Genomic DNA, 19583 nt, shown 5'->3' on the forward strand with positions numbered 1-19583 from the left:
TATATGACAGTTCTTTGGTCTGTGTTTCCCATGTCACTTTATTACTCAGTGTGCAAATTACATTAAAAAAATAATTTTTCTTTTCATGTAAAAAGAAAAATCAAGATTTTAGACTGCATCCAATTTACATCCATCATTCATAATGACAACAAACATAAACCTGTCTTCACATAACAAATGAGCATTGCTTCACAGTTTTGATTATAAACACATTTCATCTCTTGCATAAAAAACTCTAAAACATAGTCTCTTGCTTCTCTAAGTCTACTTGTCACTATTTAGAAATTCTTGCTATTTAAAGGGAAGTTGTACTTTGTTGCCAAGAAGAACCTTGTCCCTGAATAGTACAGGATTAGACATCACGACTGTACTGTCACCACAGTATCTGACTTTGCACATAGTAAATAAAATAAAATAACTAATCATTGCAGAAATAGATTTTCATTCGATACAGCTCTGTACTATACACCCTTTTATCCTTGTCTGTCGTGCTGACTGAATACTGAAAAACCCTCCTTGATAGAAACATTGCAAGCAATGCATGGCAAAGACTGACAACATAGAAGATTTCAGGTCAAATATTCAACAATGTACTTGACTTATAATAACAATCCGCTATGAACAAAGAAACTCAAAGCCAGCTATTAGCAGGACAGCAAAGTCACATCTAGCTAGTCTGGAAAAGAAGGAGCAAACTAACAGAACTTTAAAATTTTTTAAATGAAAATTCTGAAATTAAAATTCAGGTGAAAACTCCGACATGATAGTTTTGCACACGCATTACAAGCTCTCCCTCTTAGCATCTGAGCAGAAATCCTGTGCCTGTTCTGAAATGGAGTTTTGGGGGGAAAGAGGCCATAACAAATCAAAAGCAAATTTAGTCTCTGCCTTGATTCAAGCCAATTCTAGAACAGAGTTAGGTGTCTACTGAGCATAACAACTGAGGAGATGTAGTAGTCCTGTCTTTTTGGGCCATTTTGTTCAGTTATGGATAGGTTAAACAACTACAGACTGTGTTGATTTCTTTGCCAAACCCACATGAAAGCCCCAACAGCAATTAAGGTACAGAGGGATGAATATTCTTGTTATTTTAACATGACAGTGAAACCTGGAGAAACAACAAAGTAAAGTTAGGGCTTTAAGAAACATCTAAAGCAAAACACACAGAATGAAGTGAAGAAATAACAGAATTGTAAACAGAGAATCAGAAACCACTCCAAGTAACGAGCCATCCTGACTCTACAACATGAGTCATATTTGAAAGTAGGAAATTACCTTTTGTACAGAAAAAGAACAGGCTATTCACTTCTAAAAATCCCATGACCAGAAACATGATGTTAAAACAGAAGGAGTTCAGATATTTCTCTGCCTCCTTTTCTGTTTTAATAGATGCCATATCCCTGTGAATCAGTAGAGAAAAAAAGGTCAGCTGAGCTAAGATGCATAAGGGAAAGAGTACCTAATGGAGGAAAAAGGAGAGAGGTGATGAGGAGAGATATCTATTGTAAAGGCAGTACCTTGGGAACAGAGAAACCTACTTCTTGCTTCTCATGTTTTCTCCGTGGCCCACTGTACAAATATCAGCAAGTCACTGAATCACTCTGCACATCTGAGACAAGAACCATACTCCTAATGAATGTGAAAGAGGAAAGGCGCATGGGCAGAAGCAAAACAGAACAGTCCCCATGGCATTTCTGTAACAAGGTTTCTCGTATCACCAGCAAATAGTCCCAGTAGAAAATACATTTTACTGCTGACGCTGAATTATTTATTTTGCAGATGCACGTGAAAGCCACCATCGGAGCTCGCTAAGCCCTCAGGTATAAAACACTGCATATGTATAATGAAAAGGTAATAAATGCCTCAAGGAGACGACAATCCACCTGCAATGAGGGGAGTAGACGGAGGTCTCCAAAAACCTGTGGGCCAGTGCAAGGTGAATGTGAAATAATTAAAGTCAGTGTCACTGGCTGGAGTCATATCTTACCACCTGGTAAACCTTTGCAAAGCGTTCCTCAATCAAAAGCCATCTATCAGTACAAAGTTATCCATGGACTCCATCAGAGATGTAACTCACTCTTCTTTGCCTGGGGAGACTGTCAAAAAAACGCAGACTACCTCACAAGTCCATTTCAATTCCTGTAGGATTCACACCAGCAAGTATCCAGTGCTTGCTTTCCAAAAGACTTTCAGAAAGACATTTTTCCAGAAAGAAGTCAATCTGATGAAAATGAAACTTCCTGCAAAAATATTAATTCAATTTTCTTAAGGTTTTTTTCCAGCCACAGTACTTCTTTAGATTAGAGATAAAATACCCAATGCAGCCATTATGATCAACATTAAAATTACTCCTGAACATTTGCCTAACACAGGCTACAAACCATACAACTAGTTTTCAGGACCCAACAGCATGCATCTACCATCCGGTCATTGGTCATTGTGGGTGGGAATGATCTGTTCCATCTTGTATAGCTAAAGAACCATTCACTGCAGTAGGAATGTGAGCCAAATGTACTCACATGCCTGTTAAGTGTGATGCTCCCTGGACCGTAGTACCTGTCTCACATGCTTCAAGAGTAAAATAAGTTGTTCCAGCTAATGACAGTGAGAAAGTGAGGTCCTATGGTCTATAGGATGTTGAAGATCCCTGTCCTAGTTTCTGGCATTAATCAATCTTTAATTATTGATACAAAAATAGACAGCTCTGTGTAGCAGAAACTGAAGGACATGCTTCAGACTTGCTCCTAGTTCAGTGGGTAGGTATCAATCGAGTCTTGTCTACGAGTATGTCTACTATGTGTTTTCACAGCTACTCTGCTAGCTGTAAGAGAGACGGACATGCTCCTTTCCCTGAAGAGCTCTGATGATGCATGCTAGGTAGAAGAAACACTCAAAAATATTCTTAGAAAATACTTAACACATAAAAAATGTCTCTTCAGTCAGCTCAAATTTTGGTACAAACACATGGCCTAATTTTCACAAATATTCAGCAGTGTCATCTGCCATCCATATCAGTACGAAGTTCTGTATCAGTAAGAAGTGGACTTGAAATGAAGAAGAGGTCACTAGGCTTCAGGGTTTTTTCCAGGTGCATAGAAGTACAAAGCTCAGTTTTGTTTTGCCTGGCTGCTTGGTTTGGGTGTGAGGCAAGAGGTTTGTTCAGTTTTGTTGGTTTTTAACTAATGACCTAAACAATATTAAGTACTAGTCAGCCAAAAAAAAAAGCGAGAGAAATGTAAAATTTTAATTTATTAATTTGATCTTCTGAGGCCTGTTGGTGACCAGTAAAGGTGGTATACAGAAATGCTCCAGTGAATCAATAACAGGACAACTAAGTTTTCCCAAATGAAGAAAAGCTCAGTCTCGTAAAGGCTTAAAATTCCTCACACTTTTCAGAAAAGGAGTTTCCCACCCTGCTCCCTGGTTTTCTGCACTCTACAGATCTAGCTCAACATTCAACCAGGAAGATAAAACAGAGGAAAAGCCAAAAAAAAATAATCTAATGTAGAAGATATGAAATTGTCAAACGGTCTTTGAGTTCATACAAACAAAGGAACATGAGTGCCAATGAAAACTTGATTACAGTATTCATGAACAGGAATAAAATCTGGAGGCAACAATATCATTAGAATCTTTCACTGCAACAGAAGCACAATTGGAGAATCAGGACTACCATAAACGTGTCAGAAGGTATTGAGCAACATTTTCTCTACATAGCAGTTCGTCAACAGTCCTAATTTTTAGTATGAAGACAGTAACTGCTACAACTGTGGGGCTTTCTAACAATAACACCTCCCTAAACTTATTCCTCATTTAATCCGTTTAAATATGGCAATGCTCTATATATTTTTTACAATCTTCTTCAAATTTGGGAAAAAATAGAACTTATCCACTAAATTTAGCTGCTTTCCCGTTTGTTTCTGAAGGATATATTTAATCTCACAATTTTTTTCCTAAAACAAACTAGCTCAGTCTATCCTTTACACAAAAATATTACGGGTGTTTATATTATCACATTGACATCTTACTTCTTATAATGTTCTTCACATTTGCTATTTCTGCCTTTGTATTACTCATTAAAGTAATGATGACTAATTGCATTTCTTACATGTTCCATCAGGGACACATTACTGGCCAGGGTAATTAGTATTCTCATATAAATTAGTGCCTCTTCATTTATGAAAGGTTCTCCACGCTTTCATGTTAACTTAGTCGATGTTCGTTAATATTTTAATAAATTCAAATGACTTTTCATGCATTCAAAAATTTATGAACATTGACTGCAAGATTTGGAAATTCATCAAATGGATTCCACTGTTTCTATTTATAAAAATACTCATGGATACTGTCCTGGTTATACTTACCACCTTCAGCTCCCACTGGGTAAAGGTAGGATTTGAAAAAGCACGCTCTTAGTGCAACATTGGCAGGCACAGACGAAAGTTAGGCTCTATTTCAGACTACTGGATTGGTAGGACTTAACAGGTGTAAAGCAAAAGGGATCTCAGCACAAGAGTTTACAGCCCTAGGTAACAGCTACAGGCAGAATGAAAGGGAAACATAAAACCAGGAGAACCACGGGCACAACTCTAGGGAGTTAAAAGTGCTTTTCTTGTAACAAATTATGTGCAGACCTATAATGAAGACTGTTGTTATCGTGTATGAAGATAGAAGATGAAGACAGAAGATAAAGTTATCTAATACCAGTTTGGGCATGTTTCAGAACTCAAGGAAGAAAACAGTATTAGATGTAGGATCAGTATCAGGAAACTTACTGATAAAAATGACACGCCTTACTAAGCTTGGCACTGAAGAACTGTGTCTTACCCACACCATTTGTTTGCTCTTGGCACTCCCATCCCATCCTCTTGCCTCTTGAGAAACCTGAGAAGCCCGCCAGCTCTCCATTTTACCATCTCTTCATCCCAATAGTCCCAGAAATAGTGTCTTAAAATTCAAAATAAATTTAATCAAAACCAGTGGTGGCCTTTCCTTTAATCTGAGTAAGAACTGGTCAGGCCTTTTGACTGGGAGATGCTCTAGGCAAGAACTTAGCATTTTTTCATGTATGAATTTTATAGTAATTAATAAAAGTAAATTAGATCAAATATAATTTAGAGGAAACCACCCTGCTGAATTATGATTGTTGAAACATAGACAGAAGAATGCTTTCAGGAGCCTGCTCAGCTGTTTGAATGCTGATTTAATTATGATGTTTAGACATTGTCTACTACTGAGATACTGTAGCTTGCTAGACCTCAGGTAGATGAGCTTACCTATTAATAATCAAGAAAATAAAAGTGCAATGCACCAATATGTGAATGAGTATGGTTTATTTTGTAGAGTTTTGTGTAAACTGTTCCTTTATTTGGACCTAATAAAATGTGATTTAAGCCTGAGATTTGGATTCTAGAGAAATCTTGGAAAAATTCATCTTTATACATCTTTTTACATGTCTATACATGATTCTGCAGACTGTCATTTTTTTGAACATAAAACCTATCAAAACATCAAACTAACCAAGTAATAGAGTCTTTCAATCCCGAAGTTTCTTCTGACATGCAGCTCTGGAGACAGAGCAAACAGAAGACAAATCTGCTCATCAGAGTTGATTGTTACAATCTCATCATTTTAACAAAAGTAAATAACGATAGTGCACACAAAAAAAATCCACTAAAAACAAACTTTAATATACTGTATATTTTTTTGGCCTCAGGAAATTTAATCTCAAAAGCAAAACAAGCCTGACTTGTTCCCTTAATTCTCTAAATTATTAGCCTCTCCACTCCAAAATATGTTGGTTTTCTCATTTAAAAACCAATGTCATCTTTATGTATTATGAATTTACAGTTCACAGTGTTAATGGATCATGGAAACAACAACAGGAAAGGTGAAATTATGAAAACTTATTTCACTTACATAAAATGGAAACAAGTGATAGTGCTACGTAAGAGAATATGGATCATTACTGCATAAAGCTGATAATTGAAAGGCACTCGAGCTACATCTCTCACAAGTTCACAGAATGCTGAAACAAAATCTGAATGCATGGATTATAATATGGCCATCCAGCTGCCTCGTGAGTTTACCTCCAAGATGAGCATGACAAAAACTATAAGTCGACCATTTCAGCTCCGCAAATGGGTCTTGGGCCATGGGCTCAATTGGAGCTGCAACTCCTCCGTCCTTCACCCCAGTGCCTACGCTGGTACCCACCTTGTGTCCAGGTGAGACCACAGGCCAATGTAAAACAAAAATGCGTCTACAGAAATGTCTTATCTTTTTCTACACAATACTTTGGGATGGAAGAAAGCAGCTCAAACCGTTTTCTTTTAACAAGTACTTGGCTTCAGTCCATCCCTTTATCTTTATCCAGGACACAGAGCAAGAAAAGCTTTCAGTGCATTATGCTCTTTGTATAGCTTCCTAGAGGTCGAGTCTACCAGACTGCCATAAAACTGTAGCACTGTTACGTGCTCCAGGTGTTCTCCGACCATTTTTGTTTTCTATTACTAAATCAGGTTGCCAGCTTGTATTGCACATTCTGGTTTCTCAGTACTAATCCACACCATAACTTTGTTCACCAAGAAGCACTTTTTCTATATTTCTGTTATAATATAGCTTATGCTTCAAATCACACCACCTACACAATCTAAGTGATTACAATGCTGTTTTATACTATTTCAAGTGACCAGTTCTTTCCACACACAAATAACATTTAGTTAAGACACCACTGTTTTTTTTCTAAACGTTCTATATATCCCCAAACCAGCATTTCTCAGGACGATTTCATACATGACATACATGACTTCAAAATGAGTAAAAATACAGTGACTCAATTGTATATATTCGCTTTAAATACCAAAACTGGGGCCACAATACGTAAGCGCAACAAAGGGCACCTGTTCCTAAATGTGGATGTTGAGGCAGGTAGAGCTAGAAAACCAAGGATAGTGTTTGTAATTTGAGTGGGAGACCAGCTTAAGCGGATGATGCTTTAAAGTCTCACTTTGGAACAGTGTAATAAATGCTTGTAAAAGGAAAATTTGCAAGCAACTAGCATCATGATTATCTGTGTCTCATTATGCACTTTAAACTTCTAGAACAGACCAATCACCTGGATGTGACACTCATCCAACTTTAGAATTGTCCATTCTGCAATTCCAGCAACAGGAATTATGTGCTTTTAAAGAAAAAAAAGCTATTTGTCTAGGTTTCCAACATGCATCTTGTACACTTGCATTTCCTTTAAGGGTGCTGTTACCAGCCACAAACTCTGCCCTCCAGAAAGAATCAGAGACAGTATGAAAAATATGAAGTGCAAAACTAGTATGACAAGGCATCGAGTATCATGTTAATACACAGCATCTTTAACAGATTAGTTTTAATGCACAAGCCCTTCGGTCACATCAACATCACAGAGTTCTCTGGGTCATCAAATTAAAAAGCATGGCATCATCTTCTTTTGACACAGAAACAGTTCATTAAAAATATTTGTAGAGATATAGGAAAGCAATCTTAGATATAATGCTTTGAAAATTTGTCTTCAAGTTCTGCTGGCTTGAGTAGACGCTTGTACAAAGACAAGGCCTTCTGGGAAGAAAAGTCAAACTTGAAAATTAAACTAGATGAAAGTTCTCAGCTGGACTTTGTTCTCAGAAAGGCAAAGTACACCATTTGTGAATGCATAAGTTACTGACATATCCTGCTCAGACATTAAATGCTCACTTTTCAATGGGTTTCTGAACCTACTGTACCTATGACTTATCATGAGAACAATATCTGTGGTCTTTCCAGAATGATTACATTTTCCTTCAAAACAGCACTCTATTCCAAGTGTCAATTTTGATGAATGACCTGTCAAGCCAAGACACAGTCAAAGAGTCGAAATAAATCTATCACCACATAGTGTTTGTCGTTCTTGAGTATTGAATACATCTGCTTCTGTTTGTTACTACATCTACACAAAAATATTGGAGTTTCCTATATTATCTAAGCAAATTACTTGTCAAGTATAATTCAAAAGGTTATATTTTGCAGAAAAAGTTAATTCACTCTTTTTATTAAAGTTGTTTCAAATAATTTTTTAATCTCTAAAACCACGATAATTGGAGTTCTAAGCCACTGTTACTGTCAGTCTTCATAGTAATCCCCAACAACAGTTTGAAGAAGATAAACTGTATTTTAGCGTCACGTTGCCCAAATACATAAAATATTATGGCTGACAAAAAAAAAAAAAAAAAACAAACAGAGAAAAACGAGTAAGTATAATACAAGCAAATAATGATTTCACATACAAAACTTTGGAGAGCGTGATCACAAGAGAGATATCAGATACCTTCCAAAATTTCTAATGTACCTGAAAGAAGAATGTGTACTTGCACGTTCAGTTGTTGGGTTCTTGCCCCGATGCAGTAGCAAACACAAACACATGGACTCCAGTAGAGTGTATGTCCTGGTGAAAAGTTTTGGGTTAACCAGAGTTTGTACAGAAATTTGCTCTGAATGTGCCTGACACAACAAAAAGAATAAAGTGATGACAGAAAAAAAGCCATGTTCCTAAAATGTCTATTTAACTATGGTGCTGTTCTGAGAACATGAATCAGTTTATACCAAAGACATGGTGGTTTTGTCATCCTGTTTTACTTGTCTACATACTTTGCTTGTTCCTTTTATGTCAGTATCCTTAAAATGCAAAACTGACCGAATAAATATAATACTACCCTATAGATGCATTCAAGAAATTTTAACTTTGGATATCTTTAAAATGTGAACAAGACCATAAGCACATCAGAAATTAGCACTGGATGATCAAAAATCAGAAAATTAAATTGCCTTTATCGTCTACTCTAGGAGAGAGAGGTTGACAGTGCAGCTGAAGGACACAGCTATTCCACAAAAAATAATTAAGTTGGTCTAAGTTGTGTTGCCAATACCTTCAAACTCAGAGACGTGGGAAGACAGACATTGTCCTTTCTTCTCGCACCCATTTCTGTTGCTGTTCTCTGTGGCAGCTCTATTCTTAAGAAGAATCTTGATACCATGAATGTTTCCACATGTACTCCATTTTATGTGAGCACTCCAGTTAAGTACTTCTCAAAGTCCTTGCTTGTCCTTTGACAAATATTGCTGATATTATTCTTACAATTAAGCTGCAGATACTTCCACTGCTTTTGTTTGACTAGTTTCCCTGACCTTCCCATACTTGATGCCTATGCAGCTAAGTAGATAGGCTAGTCTAGCGCTTGCCTCAATAGGACTCATGAGTTTTGCTGATCATAAACTGCAGGGCATCCATCCTAAACAGAGGGTCATGTTACCGTTTCAGGTAAATCTCAGCATTTACCAAATGCTGAAACAGGCTGCACACTTTCAGAGAGAACACCACTACTTCTCAGTACTTCTGAGCTTATACAATATAAGTTACTAGAGAGTGGGATAGTCTCCTGTTTATTGCAAGATATTATTGTAGAATATTGCAGACTCTATGCAATGTTACTGCTTAACCCATCACCTTAAATCACCTCTTTAAAACCAGAAAAATGAAAAACAAAGAATAAAATTATCATATAAACAACCCATTAACAAATTACTACAGTCATACCTGAAACAGAAATGTAAATAATTTTTCTTTTTACAGAGATGTAAAAAAGTACTTCTTAAAGTCATATATTTTTCAATTTACCTCCCAGAGCTTTCCTTTCTATCCAACCAGTTAAAAAGTTATCGGGATGCATGGGCAGTTTGATCCAATTCTCAGCCATGACCTTTATCGCATGAGTCATTTTCACTGAGTGAGGACCATTCTCCAAATGAACTTTTTCTCCTAGGAATTTTTTTTCATCTTTACATTTTCCTGAATGATTCATGAATATGATAATTAATTACAATATCAAGTTTTCATATTCCTGTCCCAAGACTATTAGTTGACTGCTATCTCAATGTAGAAACAAAAACATCCCTTGGGCCACCTCCTGCCTAGACCACGAACAGAACATGCTAACATACTGAGAATGATGCCATACTAGCATACAGGTTAACATGTAGAAATATCATTCATTACTACCTGTATATGAACAATCTGAGCTACAGTAATACCCAAAGTCTGAGCTAATAATTGTCCTAGGATAAGTGATGCACTGACAAGACTTCTATAACCATAGTGAATCTGAGGGAAAAGAAACACAGAGGGAAAAAAAATCAGGATACTAATCAAGCTTCTGTAAAATCATGAATGAATGTAAGTGAGTATGAACTTGTGTTAGAAATCGGTTGTGCTAGTTAGTTATGCTACAGTATATAATGCTCTGCATCTGTATAAATTCCTGTCTTGTTCATCTTTCATACCTAGGAGCAGGGATAGTAACTGAAGTTGTGAAAACTGTATTCATGACTTTTGCTTGAAGTATTATATTTGAGGCCAGTCTATCTAAATCTTGTCTTCATAATCACACTGTTATTTCCAACAAGGTTAGACCAATAACCACAAAAATTACTTTGAAGCCAGAACAATTTGTCTTTGCTATTAATATGGCAAATAATGGCATTGCCACGGGTAGTAAGACTGAGATACAAAAGAATGCTACATTCTTTTCACCAAGAGCCAGCTCAAGGACAACCCACGACCCGGACAAGGAATAGGTTGCTCCTTTTACGTAAACAGTTGTAGGGAAAGAAGAACAGAGCGAAGCAGCAGGCAGTTCCAGGAATATAAAGGATAACTGAAGCAACGTCTATGGGGATGTCTCTCCCTGCTTCAGCAGAATATAATACCTCATTCATCCATTACGTGAAAGCAATGGTAGCACTAGCTGCCAATCTGACTTTTCAGAGATCCCACTTAGATGAAGTCATCCGTCAGCTTTTTTCCACCACAAGCACTGTGACTAATTTGCCTCTCTTGAGAGCCAGGCCTGTCCTTTATCATCTGATTTTGAGGTTTGCATCCTTTTCATATGGCAGAGGCTATGAATCCGCCAGGCAGAAATGATACTCTGCTCAAATGTAATTCATGCAAATAGGTGGGAACAGGATGAAGCTGTGCCATTAAGCGGTCCTATTGGCACCACATGGCACCATCCAGCCACGTACTTTGCAATGAAGTAATACCTCATGCAGGATAACCTCACGCATTGGAAATGCTACTGGATAAGATAGGGGTGGTTCACTACTGAGAGGAGTCCAAAGCACTACATATAAATTTAAATGCCTCATCTAAATGCATCTATGTATTCAGGGACATGCAGACCAACGGAGGTCAAAAAAAAAGTAACAGAAAACCCCTGTCTCCACACATGGAGACTCCACAACTTCTCTCTGCAATCAGTGCCAGCATTCAACCATCCTCACTCATAAGTGTTTGCTGAAGTTCAAATGGAATTCCCTATTTTTTAAATTCATGCTTACTACCTATTACCCTGTCAGTGGGCTCTACTGTGAAAAGCTTTGCTCCCTCATCTTTATTCCTTCCTATAATGCATTTATTCACACTGATGAGATCCCTCCTAATCCTTCTCTTCTCCACGGTGAATAGGCCCAGGCCTGTCAGCATTTCCTCATATGGCAGGTGCTCCAGTCCTTCATCATCCTAGTAAAGTTAGGATTTGCTCCAGTAAATCCACGTCTGTTTTACTGGGGAGCCCAGAGCTGGACTCACGACTCAAGATGTGGCCTCGTCAGTTCTGTGTAAAGGGGAAGGATCATCTCTCTCAGCATTCTGGCAATTATCTTCCTCATGCAGCCCAAAATACTGTTGCCCTTTTTTTTTTTTGCTGTGAGGTTGCATTGCAGACTCTCAGTCGGCTTACTGTCCACCAGGACCCCCATGTCCCTCTTTGCAAAGATGTTTTCCAGACAGATAGCCCCCAGCTTAAACTGGAGAAGGTGTGAGAGGGCAGGAAAAGAAGAGTACTGCTGTCCCACACACTTAGTTCCTAAAAAGTGAATAAATAGAGATTAAAAACTGTTCAAACCATCACAGAGACATTCCTCTCTTTTAAATATTCTGTTGTTAGCTCATCTGTCACCATGGAGACTACCACTGCTCTTGTTGTTACTGCTGATCTTCTCTAACTGGTCAGCGCATGCTTGTACCATCACCTAATACCAACCCAAGTCACCACCAGTAGAGGTTTAACATTATTCTGAATGAATGACAGTCTAGTAAAAGAAATGCATTTGGGTTTGTTTTGTTGGTTTTTGTACTGCTGGTTATTTTGTATGATATACAAGTGACTGTGAATTTACTTTTCTTATTCTTACTCCAACACAAATTTCAGGGCTGACACAAATATAATTAAGGGACTGCTTGTCTCACTGCAGGTGGTCCCATCTGCTTTTATTCTTATCTTGCACTTATTAAATAGGATAGAAAAAATTACAATGACTTAGTCAGCTGAGAACACGATGTCTGAATCCCTTCCCCACAGTAATACTGACCAGACACTAAATCTCATTGAATTTGCATTCAGTTTCTTTCTGGTAAGAGTGGAAAACAATACTAAGTATAATACATGATGTTCTCCAACAAATGCTGTCCAATGCATTTACAGATATACTTAAAAATCAGAAATAACTTTTTATTTTCATATAAAAGTGTAAGCATTATTTACACAGTTATTTTCAGAGTCTTCCAACATCAGCACCATGAAAAATTCCACTTAACATAGACAACAATGCCTTTATTTAAATTCTGTAGCATATTTTAGATACTGCATTCAGAAATGTAAAATAACTTGGAGGGAGTTGCTCTTCAGTTTAGTACTAGTTTTTTTGCAAGAGGAATAAATGTACATAACTTCTCTAAAGTGACGATTAGAGTGTAAAGGATTTGAAAGCAAAGAAAAAAAAGTTGTAAAATTTTCTTGCTCGGACTGCACCAAATGAGACTGTTATGGTCATGAGAAAGAGAAGACAACAGCCTCTTTTGGTTACCCTTTTGGATACTCATTTATTCACTCCTCGTTTCTTGCCTGAAACTAACATTCCCTACAGCTGCAAATAATATTTTTCATCTTTCCTAGAAATGCAGGATTTGCCACTGTAACATGAAGGACTCTTGGCATGACTCATGTTGCTCATACTTTCATCATATCTTGGCTGGACCATGGTAATGGGGCACAGATGGACATCCAACCCTCAATGCTTAGGAATTGCCAATTAGTAAAAATCACTACAACACATCTCTTCTGCAGAATATATCGCTATGAACTAATCAAGCCCTTTTCTTGTTCAATGTTACAGATTCCCATGAAACTGCAAATCAGGTACAAGACCTGGTCTTTTCCAGTTGTGGCGTTTGAACAGCATGTGTTGTGGCACAACAGAAGGCTGAGGAGACAAAACTCATCTAAGCTAGCAATGTGACTGGGTATTTGGGAATGAACTTTCTGAATAGTTATGAAAAGTCACAGGTCTTAGTACTTTCTCTTCCTGAAACAAGAGGATGCTGCTTTGACATCATCTTGTCTGGCACACACACAATATGTACCTTTCAAGGAACCTAATTAAAAATAAAAACATCAGCAATTTTCACTCGTCATGGACTGCAAAATGACTGAAAGATACTGCTGACCCCTTGCTTCAGTGGGTGAAGGCTGCTGAGAAAAGACATGACAAACATTAGCCATGTTGGCTGCTGAAGAGAGTCAGGTGTTAGTGATGAGCAGGAGTTACACAGAGTGCTGACCACTCAGATGAACTAAAAAAAAAATAAAAAAATGCTTAGTTTCACCACTGAGAAAGCACAGGAAACAACATTTTGACTAACATAGTGGATCAATGGAAAGGATGTTCTTGCTTAACCAGGACATTGAATAAGGAACTGCCTTTTACTAACACAAAAATGTAAAAGCTTTCTCATGAACAGCAGCCCAGAATATCAGCCATTCAACTTCACAACGCTGCATCTTCTTAGATCAGCAAAATTTTGTAGTGTGGACCAAAAGAAATTGCGCCAATCAAGGCTACAGAAACATTATCCCTTTCTCCAGGCTATTTCAGCTTGCAGCCTCTATACACACAAACTTGATCTACAACTCCAAAATTCTCTCCTTCCGAGCACACATCCCTGATTCATTTTAGATCCAATGACACATTGCTTGCTGCACAGTTATGCAGCTTAAAGAGAAGTGCATTCCTGTGTCTTCCTCCTGTATCCTGTCAAAAGACCACTACCAGAAGGATTATCATCTGTCTGAATAACACCTAGAACTTGTACTGGTTACTCATCTGAAATGTGACTGAAACGTCCTTGGACTGTTAGGATATCTGTATCTCACACATCTTTCTACCTTGGACCCTTCATCCAGCACTGCTTGATCAAAACCAGGAACAAAAACCTGGTGAATGAAGACCACAAACGCATTTTTTCTGTACTTGGACAAAACTTGGGTGATGAAATCCAGGTCTAAGATGCCTTGAACACTTACTTATCATCTAACCTTTTGCTAGTAAAATTCCTCAGGTGGCTATATCTCTTTTCTGGGATAAATGTGCCCCAGTAATTTGTCAGCACTGAACAGCTTGGCCTGACCTGTACATAAAGGTTCTTCGTTACATATAACCCCACTGCAGCCCTGCTCAAAATAAGCCACTTCCTTAATGCACATAGTGCTTTACCACACCTTCTAGAGACCCTCCACTGAGTCCTGCTTTCAGAAATATACTGTTGGACATAATTTGACTCAAAATAGCACCCAGAACAAGAAAAGCTTTTTAATTTACAAGCAGCACAGTCAACTTCCCCTGCTGCCCACAGGGCTTCAAACAATTTCCACAAGAGAACTCTAATCAGCAGGCTAGAAACTGTGCCACAGTGAAACAGCAATACTCATTATACGTAATAGTGATATTCAGTATAGAAAACAAACTGAACATCCCAGCTCAAGTCAATACATAATTAAATGAGCATTCCTGCCCAGACACGTTAGCTTTGCTCTAGATACTGTCTCTTACACATTGATTTGGCAACTGCAGTAAACCCAGTTTTGAAATCACTAACCTATTCTGTTAAGTAGTATTTCAACCACATAAGCTTAAGTACTCTAAAATGAAGACTAGTACCTTAAAAATGTGTGACTCTCTCACATGGATAGTGTCAACAACTTTTCAAAGTCAGTGTTTATTCTTGGATTCACCATTCTCACCTTGATGCTTTTCACTGGTCCTTTTACTGGGCAAGAAGGAGGCATTTCTATTTATTATTGCCAATATTTTAGCAAAGAATCAATAAACTTGTCAGAACTTCGCATGTTCACTTGAAGATGTATCATAGATAAAAATTAAATATGTTGGATTTTGATAATGACTTAGATTTGGAAATCTACTGAATATAAACAAAATATATAGCTCAAAGGGTATTTCTGTCAGTTAGTCTGCATTTTTTTCACCTGTAAGTGATTTCAAAAGAGTAATTGTCCATTACATATAAACTATGAAGACAAAAGCTGCACTCAGAAGAGAAGAAATTTGTTAGGTACAATGGCACATGAACTGTACACATCTTAGTTTTGTATCTGGACTCTGTCCAGGCCTCATCATAATTCCAGGCCTTTTGACTCATAGTCAGGTTATCAACAAATATTTACCTATGTTTTGGTAGGGTTGAGTTTTTCCTTTTCTGGAGCTGTAGTTTTCAACTATTCAAGAAACAAAATCATCCACACATTAAAGGAAATATAATTTTCTTAATGTGGCCATAAACAGAATAATCTTTCATCCTAGACTAATCAGTCTTTAACCTATGCTTCTATCTGAAACACTTAACAGTTCCCATTATCTCAAGTGTTATGTCTCTAGAGTAAGGGCAAACATGATGTTGGTTTATGTTTGTAGACAAACACACAGACATCAGTCTTCCAGACCTGAGACATGTATTAAGACCTTATCACACATTTCAATCTATCAGTGAACATCAAAATAAAAAGAGATTTGTATAAACCAATGAGAATAAACATTGAAAACCTTTAGGCATTATGAAATAACTGGTATGAGGATATCATGTACTGCAGCATTACGTTAAGGACTGAGAGTCTTTCAACTCAGTTTCCTTCTATGCAAGTATTTTATAAAAATAATTGCAGAGGTTGTAACCCACACCAAGCATGTTTTTAGACTTACCTATTGGATAAAGTCCTGTTCTCTACACTCTGCAGTACAATCAACAGTGCCATAACTATTTGAACTTCCTCTCCAACATTTAAATTATATTAAAGATTAATATCACATTCTTCTCTTCTCAACATCCCAAATGAAGTAAATAACCCATACCAGCTAGCTTACAATCATATTTAGAAGTCTTCTTCCCTGCACTAATCTCATTCTGAAATATTAAACCTAATTTTTTTCATCTAATTTACTTCTTGTACCATACCACACGCTTACTTTTTACACTTTGCTGCCTGAATCAAGATTGTGCAATAACAGTATAGGGTCGTTAAGATATTTCTGTGGCTGCACTGACTGTTATGATCTTTTTTTTACTTCTTTGCATCACTCCTGGCCCTTTTTCCTTTGGAAAGACTGAAAAATTAACATAACAGAAATCACTGTCTCAATGAACACATATATACATCTGTGACTACCTTACCACAGTTATGTGTGCACAACAAATCAATATGTTAAGCTAAAAGAGCTCTGAAACTGGTTTCAATCTCTACAGATATTTCTGAACGTAGCAAGACAAGTTCTTGAGTAGAAGAAGATATTTGCAACTTGGCACACAGGAATAAAAGAAGTCCTACCTAACAAGTCTTTACAGACCACTTTGCTGGTAAACTTAAATGTTTCTATCACAGCTGATTACTGAAAAAACAATGAAGGCTTCATTTAAAAAAAAAATTATAGAGAAACATCAGAATAAAGGTGGAGATGAGAGAAACAGAGGATCTTCATAACAACTGTAAGATAAGTCTGAAGTCTAGTGGGTTCTTGCCTGAAATAGTTAAATAAAATCGGCTAAGCGCAGAGCCCACCGTGACCATCCTTCACCCACTTCATGCCCAGCCACCACTAGCACTGCCTGGAGTACCATTCCTTCCCAGAAAGACCAGAAATCCTATATCCCACTGCTGGTGCCCACTCCATCAGTTACAATCCTGGTACAGAAAAATGAGGTGCCTCTTCTCTCAGGAGTGCTTCTGCCTGTTCAACGAAATTAAGCACTACTGTCACCTTGAAAGTGGAAGCTCAACGCTATTCACACACAGTGCATATGTAATTATATCTGTTTTACTTCTCTGAGGAATCAGCCCCATGACACACTCATGGAGCAAGAAGATTTTATAAAATCTGGGTTTACGATACAGCAGTACCTGAGCTCCATTCACTTGAGGACTGGATCCCACATTGACAGTCCCACCATAACAATCATTTTGGAGAGTCAGGTTGAGATTTTCTCCATGATAGAACAGTATTCTTATAAAAGGTCTGATCTAATACTAATGGAAAGACTCCCATCAACTTCAGTGCATTTTCCATTGTGCTTTTCATAATCACACAACCGTGCAATACTGTTTTGAGCCTATACATGATGAAAATATGTATTATATTAAATATTTTTGACAACAACTAATTTCCTTCTTTTCTGAAATTGTTCAAAAGGCTTCTAGGACAGTCTGCCCCAGCTCTCAGATGATCACTTTGGAGTGGTATCTCCAGTCCAGAGGAGGCCCTCTCAAAACTGCAATATTTGAAATTTCCACTTTCTTGGGCACAGAGAGTTAATTAGAACACTTAACTAGGCAAAGGTAAGGGACAAGTTCAGTGACAGCTAAACACGATAGGCTGAGAAAATCTAAACATGAAACTTAAACACGGGAGAGGGGAAAAAAAAACCAACAGAACAGAAATGCATTCATTTCAATAGCCTAATTCTATATTTTGCTTCACGTTCCTGATATCTTATACATGCAGTGTGTCACTCAGATCAAGGGAACTCAGGAAGAAACTAATAACTCATTCAGACAAAAAACACAGTTAGAGGGAGATGGGAGGAGTACAAGAAAGAAGCCTGTCATGTCTTTCATTCACAGGTCTTCAGTATTTCATCTTCTCTATTAGATTTTCTAGCAGAGAAAATCTTCGTATCATTTTTTTGCTTTTCTCTTTGCACATTGTATATCATTATATCAAAGGCATTTGGGAAAAAAAATGGGCCAAATTTCATATTCAGGGCAAGCATATCTTTACAAGAGTAGAAAGGCTGAATAGGTATTAAATTGATCTGTCTTTATTAATTTCAGTGTATTTCATATAAACAGCAACACTGCACAGTAAAATTCCTTTGAAATATTACTTTATTAATTGTCAGCTTCGAAAATCCCAGAGTGGATTCTGCCCATTTTATATTTCAATTATAGCTGAGATGAAGAGTGATTGGATTAGATTCAATCTATGTGTAATTGAAATTAATGAATTTGGCTAATGAAATATTCATACGTGACCTTTCCCCGAATTGATAAAAAAAAAGCCTGTTTTGTTTAAAATATCTTTGATATTTACAGTCTGAGGTTAGATTTAAATTATTCCTTTACATAAGAAAGCTAAATAGACATCTTTTACTCCTGTAGATTGGCAAAAAAAAAACCAAACCTCAGCCATATTGCAGTTTTCTCCTGCCAGACATATTTAGTGCTTCTTGTCAGGTATACAAGTGCCATTCCCAAAAGTTAAAAGTCTTACAGAAAATCATTAATGCACTTGTTTGTATGTGAATAATTTATTCTCATCTTGGTCCACCCACCAATTCTACTGACATTTAAATGTGATCTAGTCTAAGGCATGTTGTCATTAATATTAAAGCAATGTGAAACTAGGACACAGGCCCGTGCTGCATTAATGAAATTCTCATCAAGTTGAAGTATGTTACCATTGTCAGAATTATCAATGCAGAAATGCTAATACGATTCTCCATGGATTACAGCTGCATATTCCACTTTGTTAGAGCTCTGGTGTTATGATGACTATTATGAAACCCTGGCTGCAAAATACCGACCTAGCAACTTTGTAAACTCTGAAATAACCAGCATACTTATCTCCACTTAGCCAGATGTGAAACTATATTAAATTAAAATCAGATAGAAAAATGCATTAAAACTGCCTCAATGTATTTTAAAATGTTGAGATGACATAAAATGATAGCATTTATTGAAGTCAGAATCCTCCATGTCTTAGTCATGTGATTGGCCCAATGCTGTCTGACAGACCATTCATTTAAGAGAGGTGAAAGACATTTGGCCTTTAAAAACTCCTTTCCCTTCCTCTGCTGCCAACAGTTTCACACTATCTGGAATGTATAAGAGGAATAACATCTGTGAGATACACAAAGTTAATCCATCTCCTGCTCACCTGTGCATGGGTAAAACCCACTCTGCAGCTTTGCAGTTTTGAATATATTACTTCAGGAAAGATGTGGACTTACCAAAAGGTATTAAGAAGGAAACAGCAAGAATAATCAAATCTAGAAAACTTGATCAAAAGATGGAGAAAAATCAGGATTCAGCTTAGACTAAGGAGAGGCAGGATAACGGTCTTCAAATATATAAAGGGAAGTTATAAAAAGAAAGGCAATATTTTAATCTCCC

At 37.2% G+C, this 19583-nt stretch overlaps 1 protein-coding gene and 1 pseudogene across 3 annotated transcripts in view; one reads left to right on the plus strand and one right to left on the minus strand.

Moving 5' to 3' along the window:
- The window catches only part of NKAIN3 (sodium/potassium transporting ATPase interacting 3), a 376724-nt gene that overhangs the window by 266088 nt on the left and 91053 nt on the right, over nt 1–19583 (minus strand). The window lies entirely within an intron of this gene.
- LOC128851246 (selenocysteine insertion sequence-binding protein 2-like) overlaps nt 6155–19583 on the plus strand; it is a 104061-nt pseudogene continuing 90632 nt past the window's right edge.

This window comes from Cuculus canorus, chromosome 2 (assembly GCF_017976375.1).
Source record: "Cuculus canorus isolate bCucCan1 chromosome 2, bCucCan1.pri, whole genome shotgun sequence".
NCBI classification, from domain to species: Eukaryota; Metazoa; Chordata; class Aves; order Cuculiformes; family Cuculidae; genus Cuculus; species Cuculus canorus.